The sequence below is a fragment of the Astyanax mexicanus genome, chromosome 16 (genome assembly GCF_023375975.1).
Source record: "Astyanax mexicanus isolate ESR-SI-001 chromosome 16, AstMex3_surface, whole genome shotgun sequence".
NCBI lineage: Eukaryota > Metazoa > Chordata > Actinopteri > Characiformes > Acestrorhamphidae > Astyanax > Astyanax mexicanus.
Window position 1 is genome coordinate 41,726,471 of NC_064423.1, and position 23,178 is coordinate 41,749,648.

Below are 23,178 nucleotides of genomic sequence, written 5' to 3' on the forward strand. Positions count from 1 at the left end.
ACAGCCAATTAAAACAGCAGGATCTAATGGCGATAAGAGTACAACGCCGCTTTCTAGTGATTTCTTTATACCTAAACTAATCATTAAAATTAAATTCTGTACAAAATACCATCATGCTGCCCAGCTCTAATGCTCTAATGCAGAATTGTTCATGCTAAAACTCAACTCAACCCTACAGACCCAGTTTCTACACAAAAAACAACCTGTAACAGATCTGAATCAGCATGTGGATCAGAGATAAGCCCTGAAATAATCGATACTGCTGGATGAAAATGATAAACAGTCCAATGTCTGGTGACATCCTGCCCTTGTCCACATTACGCAAGATCTGCCCCCCCCCGCGAGCTCCAGCGGACCATCCGGCCAATCAGGAGGAAGGTCATTGTTCGGGGGGCACAATAGCCAGTCTGTTCAGAGGACTGGAGAATAAAGGCCTGCAGTGAAGGGGCTGCTGGGACTGAGGGCAGGAGCAAACATTACTTTCACCAGTTACACCAGTATAGAAACACCTCAACCACAGATCTGACTGGAGCCTGATTCATCAGGAAACCAGGACCTGGCTCTGATTTTATATTGTCTGCTTTTCCTATTAAATAATATTTGTTTACTATAAAATGAAGCACAAACACACTGAAAAGAAATTTCACAACTTTCTTCATTTGCTTTTTTTTTAAATGTTACATAAAGTGCATAAGTAAACTGAAATAAGTAACCTTTACTTTAGTATTTTACTGAATCAATCCTTTCTTTTATTAAACTTTACTTCATTTATTTTTACTGAATCAATCCTTTCTTTTAGTAAACTTTACTTCATTTATTTTTACTGAATCAATCCTTTCTTTTAGTAAACTTTTACTTCATTTATTTTTACTGAATCAATCCTTTCTTTTAGTAAACTTTACTTTATTTATTTTTATTGAATCAATCCTTTCTTTTAGTAAACTTTACTTCATTTATTTTTACTGAATCAATCCTTTCTTTTAGTAAACTTTACTACATTTATTTTTACTGAATCAATCCTTTCTTTTAGTAAACTTTACTTTATTTATTTTTACTGAATCAATCCTTTCTTTTATTAAACTTTACTTCATTTATTTTTACTGAATCAATCCTTTCTTTTAGTAAACTTTACTTCATTTATTTTTACTGAATAAATCCTTTCTTTTAGTAAACTTTACTTCATTTATTTTTACTGAATCAATCCTTTCTTTTAGTAAACTTTACTTCATTTATTTTTATTGAATCAATCCTTTCTTTTAGTAAACTTTACTCCATTTATTTTTACTGAATCAATCCTTTCTTTTAGTAAACTTTACTTCATTTATTTTTACTGAATCAATCCTTTCTTTTAGTAAACTTTACTTCATTTATTTTTACTGAATCAATCCTTTCTTTTAGTAAACTTTACTTCATTTATTTTTACTGAATCAATCCTTTCTTTTAGTAAACTTTACTTCATTTATTTTTACTGAATCAATCCTTTCTTTTAGTAAACTTTTACTTCATTTATTTTTACTGAATCAATCCTTTCTTTTATTAAACTTTACTTCATTTATTTTTACTGAATCAATCCTTTATTTTAGTAAACTTTACTTCGTTTTATTTTTGCACATTTAAGTCTTGAAACTGAGTTAAAGTTACTTAAATTTACACAAAATTAAATTAAAGTAATTTTTACTCAATTTTTTTCAGTGTACTTTTTTTTTTACATAACTTAAGTAGAAATGTTGGTTATCTCTACTTTACTGGAGTAAATATTTTACATTTTCACTATCTGAACTTTCTTCTCCTTAAATTTTAATAAAAATATCCTCGTTACTCCTGTTTCATTTCAGCTGTTTTTTATTCCGGCTTCTCGTCGTTCAATAAAATAAAACCCCTATCCAGATAAATCTCTCCATCCAGATAGAGTGAATCTGATTCTGATTGGATGTAGAGAAGTATAAACATATACCATTCCCACTCCCTATTGGTTTATACTGTGATCCATCACACCTGCACACGCCGCCCCCCCTCCACACACACACACTCCAGCAAGAACATAGCAGACGTATGTAGTCTAGAATGAAGATGATCCGTGCAGAGACTCAAGAGAACTCCAGCTCTCAATACTCTCAACTAAAGCTTAATATATTTAATATATATTTACATTCTACTAAATAAAATACATTCATGTACAATGAGCGTATATGCAGCTGAAACACTAGTGAACAGCCTAGTGCAAAATCCCAGAATATATTATCAGCATAAAAATGTGTTTTGGGGAGGGGAGGGAGGGTAGTGCACTATAGGACTATGTGGGCGTGGCCTAAGCTTTTGCACTTAATGACTTTATTTTTTCTCCTTACATTACTTTTACTTTTATACTTTAAGTAGTTTTGAAACCAGTACTTTTTTAAACACTTTTACTTAAAGAGTAAAAAGCTTTAGTTGATTCTTCTTCAACTTCTACAGAAGTATTTTATTAAACACTAGTATCTAAAATATACTCCTACATACAGAGTAATGAATGGAGATACTTTTACACCTTTGGCTAAATGAGATAGGAAAGAATAATTCTGGGAAAAACATAATTCTTTTGAAAATAGTGATGCCCTGTGTGTTGGCAAGAACTTGGAGATATGATACGTATCTCAATACAGGAGTCACAATATATTGCGATACTGTAAGCAAGGTGATATACTGCATTTGTTTTAATCAAATGTTAGGAAAACACTTATAGTATAAAATAGGGATGCACAATTATATAAATTATATTGGTATTGGCCAATAATTGCTTTATTTTTTTATTATCGGTAAACAGCCCCCATCGGTTTCTCTCATTGTTGCATCCCTAGTATAAAAACATGAATAAAACTAAAACTAATCTAATAACACTAAGAGAACAACACTGTTTCTTAGGGGGCGGGGTTTAAGCACAACACTAAACAAACCACTTCTGAATATATGAGTGTTCCATACATCAGCATTTTCTTACATCCATAGGATGCACCAAAATGTTATGTTATATTATGTTTTTTTTTTGCCCACAACTGAAATTAAACAAAATTAACAATTTGTCAAAAACCTGAATAGCAAACACATTCCTTTTAGTTTTTCATTTATTTATTTTGCCAATATCAACTTTTTCATCTTTGCAGAAACTAAAGAGCCTACAAATATTGTTCTGTATAAATAATTTTATATTTTTTAACTATAAGATTTTTCACCATTCTGGTTTTAGCAGTCTGCCTACACAGATTTTAGGTTATACAGATATGGCTACACAATACATTTTTTTAGGATTATTATGTGTCTGTGCTCAACAGTCACATAATGTTAAATCTATTTATTTAAATGGTCAAACTTAATGAATTTACTTTTTTTCTGCTTGATGTAAAAAGAACATTCACACTGTTCTCACTATCTGCCCAGTATCATTCAGTTCACTCTAGACATACAGATGGATAAACCGAGCCCAGGGACGGACAGACAGACAGACAGAAAGACAGATGGATCAAAAATTGTGTAACGGGATGGAGTTACAGACTAGTAGCTCTCCAGCCCAGAGGGATGTTGAACCCAATTGCAGAACAGAGCAATCTCAAAACAGGTAAACCCAAGAAGAAAGAAATAAAAATAAATAAATAAATAAATAAACACAACGCTCCTCAGGAGGGATCTATCTATTGTATGTGTCTATCTATCTATCTATCTATCTATCTGTCTGTCTGTCTGTCTGTCTGTCTGTCTGTCTAAATCCGTGTCTGTCTATCTATCTATCTATCTATCTATGAATGAGAAGAAATAGGCAGTTTAGTGACAATAGCTGAAGGAGTTGAGAAAATCAGAGATAATGAAGATAATAGTAATATAAACTGTATAAACATAAGAATAAACTGTTTTAATATTCTATACACACAGTGCTCAGCATTAGTAATATTAAGCTACAGTATGTTGGATCATTGATTTTGATTTCTGTTGATAATCAGAAGCTTTAAACACGCTAAAATATAGTTAATAAAGTAAAACTACTGCAGTGTGATTTAATTCCGATACCGACCAGCCTTCACTAACTAACTACACAGAATTACCGATCATAAAACCACCACTAATAACCCTACCAGCTTTAGTTTCCGCCGGATTTAACGGTAGCGGGACTTTTTTCACACGTTTAAAAGTTGTTTTACGCTTTTCTGAAAATCAAAACATCTAAAATCAACATGTAAGAGTGGTGTTTAGCGGATGGACTGAAGACAAAACTGTGTTTTAAAGAGTTCCGCTGTTTTTTTCTCAGAGGAAGATAAATAACAAAAAATAACAAAATAACCAAAAGCGGGAAAAGCGGTTTTTACCTCAGAAAAGCGCGGCAACGTCCGACCCATCCTGCCGCCGGTTTCTCCCAGAATAACGCGATTTATCCGGTTAAATAAAGCCCGAATCTGAGGTCGGATCTGCCGGTGCTTTCAGAAACTTCTCCTCCAACTTCCAGACATGTTCTTCTCCTGTTCTCCTGAACCCTGCCTTCTGCACAGGCTTTCTGGCTCAGGGCTGGGTTGCCAGATTGCGACAGAGTTTTCCATCCAAAACGTGTTCCAGAACCATAAAAACGAGCCAAAAATTTTAAAACAAAAAATACAACCCCAAAACAAATAAAACAGCCGCTGTTCTTCAAATCAACACTATCAAACTTTATTAAAGATTAAAAACTGAATGTCCTAAAAATAAAATTGTTAAATAAAACTGTTCATCTTAAAATTGAACAGATCAGGAATTGCCAAAAAATATTTATAAATAAATTATTAAATTATTATAATCTTTTAAGTAGTTTCGAACTTGTTTTTTTCTGAAGTTAAGAGTCAAGCATTTATTTTCTAAATATTAACTATTTAGCATGTGTGTGTATTATACACATTTTTAGCTTATATTTGAAATTAAATGCACAATTCTTATAATAAAGGCTTAAAGAGTTTAAAATATTAACATTTTAGCTGTTTGTGGAAAGTTTGTAAAACCCTTTAGAATTTTCTATATTTCTGCATAAATGTGACCTAAAACCTCATCAGATTTTCACACAAGTACTAAAAGTAGATGAAGAGAACCTAGTTTATCAAATTAGACACAAATATTATACTTCCTCATTTATTACGGAAAATTATCCAATATTACATTTTTATGAGTTTAAAAGTATGTGCACCTTTGCTTTCAGTATCTGGTTTAATTTCCCCTCTTTGCAGCAATAACTGCTATAACTAAATGTTTTCAGTATCTGTAGATCAGTCCTGAACACCAGCCTGGAGGAACTTTAGCCCATTTCTCTGGATAAAACAGCTTCAACTCTGGGATGTTGGTGGTTAATCTGATTTTCTCACATTAACTGATCACTTCAGCTCCGCACACAACATTTCCATTGGATTAAGATCAGGACTTTGACTTGGAACCCATTCTAAAACATTAACTTTATTCTTATTGATCCATTTTCTGGTAGAACGATTTACGTGATTATAGGGTCATTGTCCTGCTGCATGACCCACCCTCCCTTGAGATTCAGTTCATGGTCAGATGTCCTGATATTTTCCTCATCATAATTCTTTGATATAATTTAGAATTCAATTAAGACAAAATAGGCCCAAACCATGATACCACCTACACCATGTTTCACTGATTGCATAAGGTTCTTATACTGGAATGCAGTGCTGTTCTTCTCCAACATAATACTGTTCATTTAAACCAAAAACTTCTATTTTAGTCTCATCCGTCCGCAAAACATTCTTCCAAAAGTCTTCTGGCTTGTCCACGTGATCTCTAGCAAACTATATATGAGCAGCAATATTCTTTTTGGAGAGCTGTAGCTTTAGTGGCTTTTCTTCTAGCGACATCGCTGAGTATTATACTTTTTCATTATTGGTCAACCACTTCTGAGGAGGGTAACAATGGTCTTGATTTTCCTCTATTTCTACACTGTAATCTGTTGATTAACGGAGCCCAAACTCTCAATTTAGAGATGTTTTTATAACCTTTACCAGCCTAAGGAGCATCAACTACTCCTTTTTTTGGTCCTTAGAAATACCCTTTGTTCGTGTCATGATACATGATACATTTCCACAAACGTGTTGTGAAGAGCAGAATTTGATAGATCCCTGTCTTTAAATAAAACAGGCTCCGCCCACTCACACCTGATTATCATCCCACTAATAAAAAAAAACACCTGAGTCTAATTTCACCTTTAAATTAAGTGCTAATCCTAGAGCTTCACATACTTTTAGCATAAATATGTAATTTTGGATCATTTCCCCCAATAAATAAATTATCAAGTAAAATATTTTAAAATATCACAAATATTTTACCCTCATATATATGTGACATTTGATCATTTCCCTCAATAAATAAATGGGCAACTATAATATTTTTTTTCTCATATGTTTATCTGGGTTTTCTTCATCTACTTTTAGAACTGAAAGCAAATGTTCACAAACTTTTACCCTCATAAATATGTAATATTGAATCAATTTCCTTAATAAAAAGAGGAAGAATAACATTTTTCTTTCTTTTGTTTAAATAGGCTCTCTTTATCTACTTTTAGGACTTTAAGTACAAAAAATCTGATGATGTTTTAGGTCATTTTATGCAGAAATGTAGAAATATCCAAAGGGTTCAATACATTTTCAAGCCCCACTATAGACCTGTAGTATTTTCATATTTCATACATATTTCTTCATATGTTGAAAAGAAATACTTTTTAAAGTCTATATGTTGTTTATTTAATTCAGTATGTGCATTCAATCTTAAATGGATGTTTAATTAAGAAAAATAATAGTTAATCTGTACATTTATTCAGTACTGTGCAAAAGTTGTAGGCACCAAAGCAAATTACACTAATCTATTTATCTCAGCAATTTCTTTGTGTTTTTACTTGAAAAAAAACATCAAATTTGAACAGATGCAAATAAACATAAATACAGTAAAATGTAAGAAGGAATTCTCATTTTTAACTATAAGTATGTTTTATATCCTGTGAGCCGAGCTGAAGAACAAAGTGTAGACATTCAGATTTCTCCTGGATGCTCCTCAGACAGCATGTGTTTATTATGTTCAGTTCCGTCAGCAGCTCACCTGATTTACCACATTTACCAGTAATTTACCAAACCAGCTGTTGATTAATATGATGAGAACTAGAAATAAATAACTATATTAAACTCAGATTAAGAGGAGGAGAGATTAGGAGATGTTTTGTTGTTTTAAGGAAAACTTTTGCTTTTTGTAAATTTGCTGTTTGTATTTATTCTAATGCTGTAATGTGTTTTAATGAGATAATAAACACTTACTGCACAGATAAGAAGCTTTTTCTTTACTGAAATTCCCACAGGTGCCTAAAACATTTGCAATATACAATATACAGTTATATACAATACTGTATATAACAGAATACGTAGTTTAAAAAAATTATATTAAACTTTTCAAGGTTTAAAACAAGGAAATATATTATATAAGATCACAACATCTATACCTGAATTAAAGCAACTTGTTTTATGTTCTTTCTTTCTTTCTTTCTTCTATTAATTTTATTAATGGGTTTTGAGTTTGGATGTGTTTCTAATTACTGTTTAAGAATTTAACCCTCCTCTTATGTTTTGGGTCAATTTGACTTGTTTTAAAGTTTGAAGATCTAGGAAAAATAGTGAAAAGTATTTTTTTTCAGTATGAAACTTCTTCTGCTTGCTTTAATTTGTTTAATCAACATATAATATGAAAATGATTCATCTCACATATTTGCTTCAATCACCCCCTGCAAAAACTAAAACTAAAACTAAAACTAAATTGCAATGTTATATATGTTGGTCTTTTAAAAGTAATAAAGTAGTGAAACATTTAAAAAGTTAAAAAAATATATTTTTTATATGAAAAATTAGTAAATTATCCTAATTAAAGCATTACCTGTTAGAGGTAAGGAACACCATTGCACTAAACATTGACAGAATAATTAGTAATGGAGTTAGAAATGAAATATTTACACTACTTCTAAGGATTTTTTGGGGTAATTAAACATGAACCGGGTCAAATCAACCCCAGAACACCATTGCTGTTCGTGACAAATGAACATAACAGGAGGGTTAAACTTGTCTAAACCAATAGAAATCATGTTGCCACCAAAAAAATAAAAAATCAGCTTCAATTTAAGTGTGAAACTGCGCAATCTGGCAACCCTGTCTGAAGGCTGAGCCTGTTCCCATGGAGAGGGGTTGTTTTGCCCCCCACGCGCCTCTCTCTTCACTTTCTCACTCCTACACAAAACCCAGAGCATTCCTCAATCAGAACCACATGGTCCAGTTCAGCTCCAGCCAGAACTTTATGCTCTATATGGACAGAAGTGTCGGGACACTGATCTCTCACTGTTTCTTCTGAAATTAAGGCTTTAAAAAAGAGTTTATGCTGCTTTTGTTGGAGTAACAAAAGATTATACAAACAAACATGCAAACATGCAAACCTCTGGGTCTCAAAGATCAAATTTCATAGTTTTTTAATTCATTTTAAAATGTCTAGGTGTGTTTTTTATGGAAAAAAGTGCTCCAGGGATCCTGTACAGCACTGTTTTAGTCCGGTGAAGGAGTGGACAGAAAGCAACAATAAGATTTCCGCTTTTGCTTATAAATATTCATACATGAAAACATAATACATCGCCTCTGATTGGCTAACAGCACTGCGACACCAGGAGGCAGCGAGACGAACAACAGTTAGAAACGTTTTAAAATAAAAATACATTTTTACACTAATATCAGTGTTTTGCGATGTCGTATGTTACTTTACAACATGTGTAATAATGCCCTGCTAGGTGCAGTCCAGCCACCTAGTCTTAGAGTCTCTGAAAAACACCAAATCCACCGGAGATCCTATTTAAACCTATAGTTACACACAGCGGTGGGTAGAGTCCAGGTCCAGAAAGTAATTTCTGTTTAACTAGTGTAAACAGAACTGTTCTAAACATCTAAACACCTACCTATCTCAGTTGTACTTGGCTGGTGGTGTTTTTCCTCCATAGACTAATTCTAATCATTTGTTTCTTAGCTCTGAATTACTGGGTAAAGTATATAAACACTGATGTGTTATTCGCACAAATAACACAGGAATGAACTGCATGCTGTTCCTAGCACTGTTAGTTATCTCCTATCTGACGAGATGGCGTCGCCGCCCGGCTTCAGCTCTGCTTGTCTGTGGGCGGTCCTGAGTCGAGGTGGGCGGGGCCATGAATACCAATTGACAGGTTGATGTAGACACGGTGCTTTTCCTGATCGACTCATTTTTTTCTGAATATTTTCTTTTACTAGCTGCTGCAGACAAGTCAAGTCAAAAGTCAAGAGGTTTTTATTGTCATTGTAGTGAACTTACGTTCCTCCGGAACCATGGTGCAACATGGGACAACAAGCAATAGACAAAATAAAGTGCAGGAGTGACGACTAATCATTGCAGTCCTACTAATAACCAGAGGTTTAATTGAGTAGATTTTATGAGTAATTTGTAATTTTTAAAGAAGTTTTTAAAAATAGGTAATTTTACTTTTACTTAAGTACATTTTGACACAAGTAATTTACTTTGCAGCATTGGAAAACTCCCTGTTACTGAGTAAAAATTGAAATGGTGGGGAAAAAATAAAATCGTCTGAATTGAAAAATGAGTTTTTTTCTCCATGGCAGCGCAGCTGAAGAGACGCTATGAGACGCTGTGTAGCCGGTGTTGAGTTAAGCTACCCATCGATATGTGCTTCTTTACGGCACCTTAAGTTTTTATTAGGAACATTAAACATCTGCTTGGATGTTAAAAAAACATGTAAATAGCAGTTAAAGCATAGGAACGGCAACTTAAAAAATAATAATGAACTGTAAAACTATAAAAATACAGTTTATAGTCGCCTATTCGAACATAACCTTTTAATTTTTTAACAGTAAAGAAAAAAAAATTATCATAGAAACCTATAACACTTGTTCTTGAAAATGTTTTATGTGGTGTTCTGAACAAACACTGCCTGAAAGATCCAAATGATTTAATATAATATAATTTGATTTGTACTTTTTTAGATCAAATTGATAAAAGTAACTATGTAACTTTTACTCAAAGTAAATTTAAAATGGAGTATTTTTTACTTTTACTCGAGTAGATTTTTAGTTGGGTACTTTTACTTTTACTTGAGTAGAATTTTAGCAAAGTAAAGGTACTTTTACTTAATTACAATTTTTCAGTACTTTTTCCACCTGTGCTAATAACTCATTTGTAGCACTTTGTCTCTGAGTACACAGCATTTCCGTGGTTTATAAACTGGCAGTTTAAAGAAATGCACCGTCCAGAACTTGTGACTTGATGTTCTAACCCCAGATTTTCCTGGTTTTTGTGATAAAAACACTCTCTAAATATTGCCGCTGTGTTTTGTTTTGAACGAGGAGAGCAGATTCCTGCGGGACTATAATTAGGTCTCTGGCTCGGACTCCGCTGGACGTCCACGCCTGCCGGGAAGCCCACAGACATCCAGAACCCTCGGCTGATTTACCGTCCAGCCATGTGCTCCAGTTCCTCGCTCAGCGCAGAACAAGCGTAACGCATCGCTCACAGCTGCAGAAACTGAGGAATGCAGAGCTGTGCATTAAAGTCATACGCTGCGTAAGTGGAGGAGGAATTCTGGGAAACATTGGCAGCTCGGATCAGATCTGAGGAGCACTGTCCTCCTCACGGTCCCTCCAACACAGTGTCATCAGCACTGAGCGGCCGGGTCACCGACCTGCTGTCCACATGCAGCCGCCAGAGTCCTGAGAAACACGACGCGTTCCAGAACACTGACTCATTATTCACATTCCTGCATAAAACACGCAGTCACTCTCATATAAATTCAAATTTAAAGGAGAACTCTGGTGTAAAATGTACTTTTGTTTTAGTAAAACATGATAAAAAGTTCTTATCTTTGATGAATAGCACACCTCCGTTCTCCCACAGCGTTCAGAGATCCAGAAATTTTAACAGCTTATCCAACAAACACCCTTCAGACTGGGAGATACGGGGCATAATTTACTCTGATAAATCACTTTTTACACCGTTATCCAGCTCAAAGTAGCTCCACACCTCCTTACTAGAATCCGGAGAGCCCTGACATTTAAAATGAGGCATTAATAACTTAAAAAGTGCAGAAGAAGCTCATTAAAAACCACTGTTTACATCCCATAATGCTACTAGCTTCAGCTCCGAGCGCCGCCATCACTGTACTGATAATGACATAGACATATATATACATAGACTGCACGTAGCCTGCCTCCTGGCGCCAGCTGCTACACTATGTAGAGTCTATGTATATATTCGTCTATGTTATTGTTTTAGTTCAGTTCAGCGGCGCTCTGAAGGGTGTTTGTTGGACTAACGGTTAAAATTTCTGGATCTCTGAACGCTGTGGGAGAACGGAGGTGTGCTATTCATCAAAGATAATAACTTTTATCATGTTTTACTAAAACAAAAGTACATTTTACACCAGAGTTCTCTTTTAAGATACAGTTCTGGAAAAAAATAAAGAGAGCACTTCAGTTTTTAATTCAGTTTAAGTTTGAGTAAAATGAACATTGTTGTTTTATTCTATAAACTACAGACAACATTTCTCCCAAATTACAAATAAAAATATTCTCATTTAGAGCATTTATTTACAGAAAATGAGAAATGACTGAAATAACAAAAAAGATGCAGAACTTTCAGACCTCAAATAATGCAAAGAAAACAAGTTCATATTCATAAAGTATTAAGAGTTCAGAAATAATCAATATTTGATGGAATAACCCTGGTGGTTTTTAATCACAGTTTTTTTCATGCATCTTGGCATCATGTTCTCCTCCTCCACCAGTCTTACACACTGCTTTTGGATAACTTTACGCTGCTTTACTCCTGGTGCAAAAATTCAAGCAGTTCAGTTTGGTGGTTTGATGGTTTGTGATCATCCATCTTCCTCTTGATTATATTCCAGAGGTTTTCAATTTGGTAAAATCAAAGAAACTCATCATTTTTGTGATCTTTTTTTTTTTTTTTTTTTTATTGGTCTAATGTGGAATGATGCACAAAAGAAAAAATGTACTGTCTCTGGTTTGTTTTCCCAGTGGTAGTGAACTGGAGGTCATAAAGGCAAAACAACACACTGTAAAAATAAAAAAAAGCTTGAGCAATTCAAGTTATGACAACATACTTTTTATAGAATTTATCCTGATTCATCACTTATGACTTAAGCTACAGTGGATTGCAAAAGTATTCATACCCCTTGAACTTTTTCACATTTTGTCACCTTACAACCGCAAACTTAAATGTGTTTTATTTTATGAGATTTTAAGTGATAGACAAACACAAAAATATTGCTATTTTAATGGTGCAGCTACCTGGACGTGTCCAACAAACGTCTAGCGTCCATAGCAATGCCATGTGTGCCATTTATGCAAATATGTTATTTAGCAACCACCTAGCAACTGCTTAGCAACATCATAGCAACACCATAGCTACCACCTAGCAACACCTTAGCAACCACCTAGCAACTACTTAGCAAAACCATAGCAACCACCCCAGATACCACAGCAATGCCTTAGCAACCACCTAGCAACTGCTTAGCAACATCATACCAACCACCATGGATACCATAGCAACACATTAGCAACCACCTAGCAACTGTTAGCAACATCATAGCAACCACCCCGGATACCATAGCAACGTCTTAGCAACCACCTGGCAACACCTTAGCAACCACCTAGCAACTGCTGAGCAATACCTTAGCAACCACCATGGATACCATAGCAACGCCTTAGCAACCACCTAGCAACATCTTAGCAACCACCTAGCAACTGCTTAGCAACACCTTAGCAATCACCACAAAAACCATAGCAAGCATCTATCAACATCATAGCAACGACCATAGCGATCGGTGGGAGAAATTTTAGCTGCGCAACCATCCTGCGTTTCTAGTTTTATTTACTATTCTGTTTATTGTTGATGTAAAAGTTGGGTTTGTGCTGCTGTGTGTTGATGTGTGTGTAATAAGTGGGGGTGTACGCTCGGCTCAGCACAGCGCCTGTGTTACCGAGATAGCGATGAACGTCTGACTGTTGGCGTCTGTCTAGGTTGTATTCAGTCAGTGGAGCTCCTGTGTTTTCTGTTACCAAGATAAACAAGATAAAACTCCAGAAATGTACCTGAACACACCTCATTTCCAGAACACCACGCCCATCAGTGTAGATATATTCAGAAGCTCTGCTGCTATTTAAACCAGACAGGAGGAAAACAGGAGTAAAAATAGACTGTTGGTGGGGTGTAAGATAGCGATGAGCATTGCGATGTGCCTGAATTATCAGAACAAGGCTAATTGGCATTCTCCTAATATTTATCTGTAGAGTAACTGAGTCACAGTCAGTGCAGCTGGTGATTAATCACAGTGGCGTGGTGTTGAGCGCTGAGGCTGTAATTGGTCTAATTGTGAGAACATCAGTTCACCATCATCCCACAGTGAGAATTACAGATCAGTGTGGTGAACCACATCTCAGACTGGGAGCTGTGGACTGGGTTCAGCTGACACTCAAACCACTGCGGCTCAGTTTAACAGCTACTGGTGATGCTCTCAGTTAAAGAATAAATCTTCTCCACGTCTTTTACATTAAATCTGTTCATACTATATCCATCTGATCTCTTTACTGAATCTTTATTTTACTAAACTTTACTTTTATATCATTATATTTGACCAAAAATGAAGCAAACCCAACTTTTACATCAACAATAAACAGAATAGTAAATAAAATAACATTGCTGTTCCCGTAAATGAGCTGCTGGAGCTCCTTCACAGCGTCAACCAGCAGCTCCGTTTCCTCTGCTGAGAAGAGTTTGTTGAACACGTCCAGGTAGCTGCACTGTTACAATAGCAATCCGCCAAAGACAGAGCTCACCTGATCTACTCTTAAAGAGAATGATGAGCAAACAGATGACACTCTGATTGGTTTATTTCACTTTACGCCCAAAAGTAACCACACCCATGATTAATTAAGAGAATGAGTACATGCCTTTTGTGCACAAGGTGTACTTTCCCCGTCGTTATGATAGCAAAGGCACATTGATATGCCCTAAATCACGCTGCACAAAGAGGGCCCCAAGCTTTGAAGAAAAATAGGAGATCACTTAAAAATGATGATTTTCTTTGATTTTACCAAATTAAAAACCTCTGGAATATAATCAAGAGGAAGATGGATGATCACAAACCATCAAACCACCAAACTGAACTGCTTGAATTTTTGCACCAGGAGTAAAGCAGCATAAAGTTATCCAAAAGCAGTGTGTAAGACTGGTGGAGGAGAACATGATGCCAAGATGCATGAAAAAAAAACTGTGACTAAAAACCACCAGAATTATTCCACCAAATATTGATTATTTCTGAACTCTTAAAACTTTATGAATATGAACTTGTTTTCTTTGCATTATTTGAGGTCTGAAAGCTCTGCATCTTTTTTTGTTATTTCAGTCATTTCTCATTTTCTGTAAATAAATGCTCTAAATGAGAATATTTTTATTTGGAATTTGGGAGAAATGTTGTCTGTAGTTTATAGAATAAAACAACAATGTTCATTTTACTCAAACATAAACCTATAAATAGCAAAATCAGAGAAACTGATTGTTATTATGACGTTACCATAAGGAAAACAGGGCAAGCGATTGAGTAAAGCTGTGTGATGTATATACAGGTGTAATCAGGTTGTAAAATCACAGATTATATCCTGTAGAGTCGTGTTCTGTACTGAGCGTATCCGTGTGTGTTCTGATCTTCTGACCCGAGAATAACTCGCTCCTCCAGCAGCAACATTCAGCTACAACAATACGGCTCAGTCTGAACATCTCCCCAGAGACTGCAGGTCTGCGAACATCATCACACAACTAAAATATGCAGGACCCGAGCTTCATCTGACCACACAGACCTTATTCTACTCACACAGCGCCGCCCACACCAGCGTAATGCATTCTCAACCTGCAGACTCTTCACTACAGCCCAGCGTACAGAACTCAGGAATTCAGTAACCACAAGATCCGGCTGATTTACACCAGTTCCTGTTCACACCTTCACCAGGGTCCACCAGCACATTCTTCCCTCTCCATCCCACACAGTGCAGCACTTAAAGCAGCACTAGGTAGGATTTCCTTGAGTTTTGATCTTTTTAAAGAAGTGAAATTACAGCTTGAAACTCACTGCAGCGCTGCATTGAGGTGTAATAGGAGGAATAGCGGTGCTCTCGAGTCTGTGCCGGAGCTCCTCTGAGCTCAAACCAGACTCTGTAAGTTTTCCGAGGCGGCCGCGACCAACGCTCGCGAGAACTGCGACCTGCTTTCCGACCTTTAGTTCTAACAGTTCTACAAGGACTACTGGTTCATTCTTTACAAACTAACATACAGACACTCTGGCAGAAGCTGGAAAGAGACCGAATATGTCTGTGGAAGCCAGAAAACGAGAAAGAGAAACTAAAATCTGGCTGAAACATTTATTACACTCTACAACTGTAGGGGGAGCCCACGAGCACAAAATCTCAATCCTACCTAGTGGAGCTTTAAATGATACAGCATATTCTACCGAAACGGTGCCAGATAGATATTTACAGTTACAGAAAAACAACAGGGGTGATGCAATATAATCAAATAAAGACGTAAGTAAAGGTGCAGCAAGAAAAAGAAAACGTATTATTATAAGATATATGCAAGGATATATAGATACAAACAATACACATTTTTTTTTACAAAGTATGAAGGTAACCTGACTGTAAATGGGAGAGAGCGCTGTAATATAGAATAAATAAAATTTAAAAACTTATGTAAGTATTGTATAGTATTTAGTAGAATGTAAAGGTGACAGTAGTGTATTGCTTACTGCAATTGTTTTATTATTATTACTATTATTATTATTATTATTAGACTTTTCTCAGTTAAAATGAGACAAGGTGCAAATAACTAGAAGCACCAAACTTGGACACAAGGCACAGTAGGTGTAAAATGACTTGACCACCAAAAATTACATTCAAAAATTACAATCATTATTATTTTTGAGCCATAATTTTTAAAACTCAAGGCCTATTTTTTAAATTTTAATTTAAAAATCTTTTGGAGCTACATTCCTTGAAACTGTGGATGAATATATATCTATATCACTATCATATAAAGAGATCTCAGCAGCTCCATTCTTGTTTCCAGTTTCAGTTCAGTTTCAGAACGAGCTGTTTAAGGGCTCTGTCACTTTTATGCAAATAAGATGATGCTGGCCACGCCCCATGTTTACGCTGAGCGTTTACCATATGGTGTTGACAAAACATTAACTGTGATAGAAGCACAAAATCATTTTTTAACGTTCTTACTCATCTGATCGCTCTCATTTGCTGACTTGCCATAGACAGTAGGTACAGATTCCTCCCTCAGAAGAAGTCTGCTGGCTATTCCTTGCTGTGTATTGTCTTAGGTTTTCAACCAAAGTTACCGAAATGGACATTTTTTTCAACTGATCTAGTGGGTGGGGCTCTAGTGGGGTTTGATAAATGAGGGGTGGAGCCAGAGTGGTTCTATGCAGGTTTCCTGGTTTGTTGTGATGTCACACTAATAAGGGAGGAGCATCCAAACAGCTTTTAGAAGCAAACGATTCCTGACTCAAATCTCTTTCAGCTGATTCACAGAAAACAAATTTTTAGTGTTTGGAGACCAAAGTAGAAATAAAAAAGTGCGCAAAACGTGAATTTTGCATAAAAATAAATAGATTTATCTGCTAAAGATCAGAGTCAGTTCCTCCAGCTCTGCCTCTGGAAGTTTTTTTTTTAAGAATTTAAAGACTGGAAGATTCTGGAATAATGATCAACACGTTCTCCAGCTGCTGCCGGAGGACAGTTATGTCTATAAAAGAGTTTCAGAGGGACATTTTCCGGGAGACCGGGAAGCTGTCACGTGTGGGACATGTCCTCTGAGACGTCCCATCAACCCTGAGAGTGGGAGCAGGTCCCAGAACAGTGGTGTAGATCTTCACTCAGAGCTTCTCTTATCTTACAGGATGTTGACCGTTGGTGAAAAACGTCATTTTTTCACTGCTTTAAAAAAACAACCATTTAAAATTATTTTTTAAACTCAAATTTTATAACTACAGCCAATTAGAAGCTAGTGGATAAAGCTACTGCCATTTCTAAACTGTGTTACTGTGTAAATATAAAGATATTATGCTCATTTAAATGTGACTGTAGAAAAATATAACTCTATTTCAGTGTACCTCTCTCTGCCTCAGTTTACTTTGCTCTGCCTCGTTCTCATTCGCTTCACCTCTCTCTGCTTTGTTGTATCTTATTTTACCTCTCTCTGCCTCAGTTTATTTTGTCTCACTCTGCCTTGCTCTAGTTCTCTCTGCCTTGCTTCACCTCACTCTTCCTCAGTTTACTTTGCTTTCATCTACCTCATACTACCTCGCTCTGCCTTGCTGTACCTCATACTACCTCGCTCTGCCTTGCTGTACCTCATACTACCTCGCTCTGCCTTGCTGTACCTCATACTACCTCACTCTGCCGTGCTGTACCTCATACTACCTCGCTCTGCCTTGCTGTACCTCATACTACCTCGCTCTGCCTTGCTGTACCTCATACTACCTTGCTTTGCCTTGCTGTATCTCATTTTACCTCGCTCTGCCTTGCTGTATCTCATTTTACCTCGCTCTGCCTTGCTGTACCTCATACTACCTCGCTCTGCCTTGCTGTACCTCATACTACCTCGCTCTGCCTTGCTGTACCTCATACTACCTCGCTCTGCCTTGCTGTACCTCATACTACCTCGCTCTGCCTTGCTGTACCTCATACTACCTCGCTCTGCCTTGCTGTACCTCATACTACCTCGCTCTGCATTGCTGTACCTCATACTACCTCGCTTTGCCTTGCTGTACCTCATACTACCTCGCTCTGCATTGCTGTACCTCATACTACCTCGCTCTGCATTGCTGTACCTCATACTACCTCGCTCTGCATTGCTGTACCTCATACTACCTCGCTCTGCATTGCTGTACCTCATACTACCTCGCTCTGCCTTGCTGTACCTCATACTACCTCGCTCTGGATCACTTCACCTTGCTCTACCTTACTCTCCCTCACTGTGATTTGCTGTACCTCACTCTGTCTCACTCTACCTCGCTCTGCCTCAGTTTACTTTGCTCTGCCTTATTCTACCTCAATCTGGAGCCCTTTGCTTCGATCTACCTTAATCAGCCTCACTCTGCTTCACTCTGCCTCACTCCACCTCCCTCTGCCTCAGTTTACTTTGCTCTGCCTCATTCCACCTCTGCTTTTCTGTACCTTACTTTACCTCGCTCTGCCTCAGTTTACTTTGCCTTGTTCTACCTCGATCCACCTCCCTCTGCTTTGCTCCACCTTCCTCTGCCTTACTGTATCTCATTCTACTTCGCTCTGGATCAATCTGCCTCGCTCTACCTTACTCTGCTTCACTCAACCTCAGATCACTTTGCCTCAATGTACGTTGCTCTACCTCACTCTGCCTCAGTTTACTTTGCTCTGCCTTGCATCACCTCACACTGCTTTGCTGTACCTCACTCTGCCTCGCATTGCCTCAGTTTACTCTGCCTCATTCTAGTTTCCTCTGCCTTGCTTCAGTTTATTTGACTTAACTCAACCTCAGATTACTTTGCTCTGTCTCACTCTGCCTTAATGTACTTCACTCTACCTTGCTCTGCCTTAGTGTACTTTGTTCTGCCTCATTCTACCTCAATCTGCTTTGCTGTACCTCATTTTACCTCTCTCTGCTTTAGTTTACTTTGGCTTGCTCTACCTCACTTCATCTATCTCTGCCTCAGTTTACTTAGATTTGCCTTGCTCTACCTCAGCCTACCTCACTCTGCTTCAATTCACCTCCTTCTTTCTGCCTTAGTTTACTTTACTCTGCCTCTTTATACCTATATACCTACTCTGCCTCGCTCCACCTCACTCTGCTTTGCTGTACCTCACCCTACCTCAAGCTGCCTAAGTTTACTTTGCCCCGCTCTGCCTCACTTCATCTATCTCTGCATCAGTTTACTTTGCTTTGCCTTGCTCTACCTCAGTCTACCTCATTCTACTTTGCTCCGCCTCACTTTCCTTTGCTATATTTTTATTTACCTGTCTCGATTTACCTGACTCACTCTTCCTCGCTTTGCCTCCAGCTCTGTTATGTAATGAGTGCAGTTTGCAGTGTGGAGAGCTCCCTCTGAGGCTGCATAAGGCTCTGCTTCACTCTACCTCAGTTTACTTCTTTCTGCCTTGTTCCACCACATTCTGCCTCACTTTATCTCAGTTTACTTTGCTCTACCTCACTCTCTCAGTCTCACTCTAACTCAACTCTCTCTTGCTTTACCTCTCTCTACCTCTCTCTACCTCACTCAGTGTTATCACGATAACAAATCCTCGATTTGGCTTCCCTCATCATTTTCTCGCTGGTTCTTTTGACCTTCATCAAACCTGTGTTTCCATCAGGCCTACAGTTGTGTAGTTTTTACACCTGTTAAATCAATCCCAGCTCAGGAAAACATGATCCCAGTGCTGCTTAACCCCGTCCACCTCCCCCAGTACACAGATCCAGAGCCTCCATCAGTCCTGTTCACTCAAACCCACAGAGGCACCAAAATACACCAGCCTCTTTATTCCAGCTCTCCTGGAGCTCCTCCACACCCTCACCACAAAATCCTCCCATCAGGATCTGCTGCAGCGTCTGGAGAGAACCAGCAGCTCTCTACAAGATACGGGACAGGATGACGAGACGTCAAGACTCAAAACTCAATGAATCATAACTGTTTTTGATCACTGAACCATGTGCTTTATAATTCACAGATATTACTGTATGCTAATCACTCTCTTATTGGCTGCAATAAAGAACAACTCTGAAGCATAAAAACAGTTCATAAATAGAGCTAGCCTGGCTAAAGTACAGCCTCCACACCAGGGGGTTAGTTATTTAATATTAACGTAACTATTCTGTTAATTCACTTTCTAACTTTTGTCAAGGCCAATTGTCCCTCCCTTCTGCAAATCCTTCTATTACTAGTGAAGACTAGCACATGCCGAGTAGCATCACAGCGCTAATGCTCGGAGGAAAACGCAGTGACTCGGTTCTGATACATCAGCTCACAGATGCAGCCTTGTGCTGATCCACATCACCCTAGGAGTGATGAGGGGAAAGAGAGAGCGCCATCTACTGAACTGTACCCAATTGTGCTCTCTCGGGGCTCCGGCAGCTGATGGCAAGCTGCATGACTGGAATTTGAACCAGCAACTTCCCGATCATAGTGGCAGCACTTTAGACCACTGGACCATTTGGTGCCCACCAATCAAAAATGTTGTAATAAAGTTGTTTAGAAGCTCAGTCACTAAACTGCAGTGTAAAACTGGACAAAACTAATCAGATTCAATTCTGTACAATAGAATATAACGTAACACACACATCAATGTTAGTTCTTAGGTTATATCATGTTCTGCTCTATACTTGGAGGGTTTAAAAGCTCCTACTAACTACTGTAAATCACAGAAAAAAACAAAAAGTTAAGAAAAATAAGAAAGCTTTTTCTCCAACACCGATTGGCCAATTGGCCAAGCTGAATCACGGTTACCAACAACAGTTCGACCTTCAACAGTTCAGTGTGACCTTCACAACCACACAGATCCGCAACTCCATTAATAACACACAACATCTGAACAGACCTGAGGTCAAAAAGTCCATAAAATCTACACTTTCCATGAATTTCTGTGTAATGCTGACGGGTATGTGAGGAATGCAGCATAAACAAGGTCAAACACATCCCATAATAATCAAACATTTACAGACAGATCTCTGATACAGTCAAAATACCAGAGAGAAAAACCTTGAAGAAAAAAGAGGGAAAGAAAGAAAGAAAGAGAGAGAAAGAGAGAGAGGTGTATATGTATATATATCTACAGCTCTGAAAAAAAAAACAGATATCACTTAAAATGATGATTTTTTTTATTTTACCAAATTAAAAACCTCTGGAATATAATCAAGAGGAAGATGGATGATCACAAACCATCAAACCACCAAACTGAACTGCTTGAATTTTTACACCAGGAGTAAAGCAGCATAAAGTTATCCAAAAGCAGTGTGTAAGACTGGTGGAGGAGAACATGATGCCAAGATGCATGAAAAAAAACTGTGATTAAAAACCACCAGGGTTATTCCACCAAATATTGATTATTTCTGAACTCTTAAAACTTTATGAATATGAACTTGTTTTCTTTGCATTATTTGAGGTCTGAAAGTTCTGCATCTTTTTTGTTATTTCAGCCATTTCTCATTTTCTGTAAATAAATGCTCTTATAGTTAAACATGAGAATTCCTTGTTATGTTTTACTGTATTAATGTTTATTTGCATCTGTTTAAATCATATGTGCTGCGATGGATTATATATGTTTATATATATAATATATATGCGATGGATTTTATATATATATATATATATATATATATATAGGAGGTTTCATGGCTACATTGGAGCAGCCTGGTGTTCAATCTTCATTAATTGCACATTATTGCACCAGTAAGAGCAGAGTGTGAAGGTTCAATTAGCAGGGTAAGAGCACAGTTCTGCTCTAAATATTACAATGCACACAACATTATGGGAGACATACCAGAGTTCAAAAGAGGACAAATTGTTGGTGCACGTCTTGCTGGAGCATCTGTGACCAAGACAGCAAGTCTTTGTGATGCATCAAGAGCCACGGTATCCAGGGTAACGTCAGCATACCACCAAGAAGCACCAACCACATCCAACAGGATTAACTGTGGACGCTGTAGGAGGAAGCTGTCTGAAAGGGATGTTCGGGTGCTAACCCGGATTGTATCCAATAAAAAACATAAAACCACGGCTGATCAAATCACGCAGAATTCAATGTGCACCTCAACTCTCCTGTTTCCACCAGAACTGTCCGTCACCACAATCAATTATTGTGCTCTAAAACCAGGTGTTTCAGTTTCATTCTCCAACACCTGTATCTCTCTCTCCCTCTCTCTCTCTCTCTCTCTCTATATATATATATATATATATATATATATATATAGAGAGAGAGAGAGAGAGAGAGAGAAATAGAGATAAAGAGAGATAAAAAAGAGAGAGAGAGCTGTAATCATTTCCCACACTGGTATCTGTGTTCCTGGGGGGTGGGGGTGGGGGGAGTGTCCGGTTGGATGATGGTAGAGATGAGCTGAGAGATAACGGTTGATATAAACACTGTGAATTGCTGTATCATTTACAGATCCCTGCTGGGCTTAATTTCCTCAAAACCAGAATTTATTCCAGCATTAAACCATAATAATATGGTACGAATCCCATCTCAGCCTTAACCTGCTGATAATAACCATTAATAATATTTCATATTAACAATAACAGTGATTATCAGTCCATCTGACAGCAGAACACTGAGCTCTCTGTGATTATAAAAGGTGGAAGAGCGCCCCCTAGCTTCTGCTCAGTGTCAGTGTTTCTGTAAACATTGAATTTCATTGAAAAGTTACTTTATTTCAGTAATTCAGCTCATCAAAATGTGAAACTCTGAAAACTGAATCAGTTTCTCTGATTTTGCTATTTATAGGTTTATGTTTGAGTAAAATGAACATTGTTGTTTTATTCTATAAACTACAGACAACATTTCTCCCAAATTACATATAAAAATATTCTCATTTAGAGCATTTATTTGCAGAAAATGAAAGAAAAATGGCTGGAATAACAAAAAAAATGCAGAACTTTCAGACCTCAAATAATGCAAAGAAAACAAGTTCATATTCATAAAGTTTTAAGAGTTCAGAAATAATCAATATTTGGTGGAATAACCCTGGTGGTTTTTAATCACAGTTTTTTTTTCATGCATCTTGGCATCATGTTCTCCTCCACCAGTCTTACACACTGCTTTTGGATAACTTTATGCTGCTTTACTCCTGGTGTAAAAATTCAAGCAGTTCAGTTTGGTGGTTTGATGGTTTGTGATCATCCATCTTCCTCTTGATTATATTTTTAGAGGTTTTTAATTTGATAAAATCAAAGAAATAATTCACCATATTATCATATTTCACACTTAAGCTGGTTTGTTTTTATCACTTTTACAGGATTTAGACCTCTGCAGGTCTGTAAAATCTGTGATCTACAGAACTCGGCTAAACTAT

At 37.0% G+C, this 23,178-nt stretch overlaps 1 protein-coding gene and 1 long non-coding RNA gene across 3 annotated transcripts in view; one reads left to right on the forward strand and one right to left on the reverse strand.

Moving 5' to 3' along the window:
* Positions 1 to 23,178, reverse strand: part of dennd2b (DENN domain containing 2B) — a 137,681-nt gene that overhangs the window by 114,280 nt on the left and 223 nt on the right. Inside the window, exon 1 of one of the 2 annotated variants that reach the window (XM_022670120.2) lies at positions 4,335 to 4,514. The exons of the other annotated variant lie outside the window; for it this stretch is intronic. The gene's annotated coding sequence lies outside the window, so the exon portion shown is untranslated. Of the gene's footprint in view, positions 1 to 4,334; positions 4,515 to 23,178 lie in introns of those variants that run through there. 2 annotated transcript variants of the gene reach the window in all.
* The window catches only part of LOC125782180 (uncharacterized), a 132,521-nt gene that overhangs the window by 14,631 nt on the left and 94,712 nt on the right, over positions 1 to 23,178 (forward strand). The gene's annotated exons all lie outside the window — the stretch shown is intronic.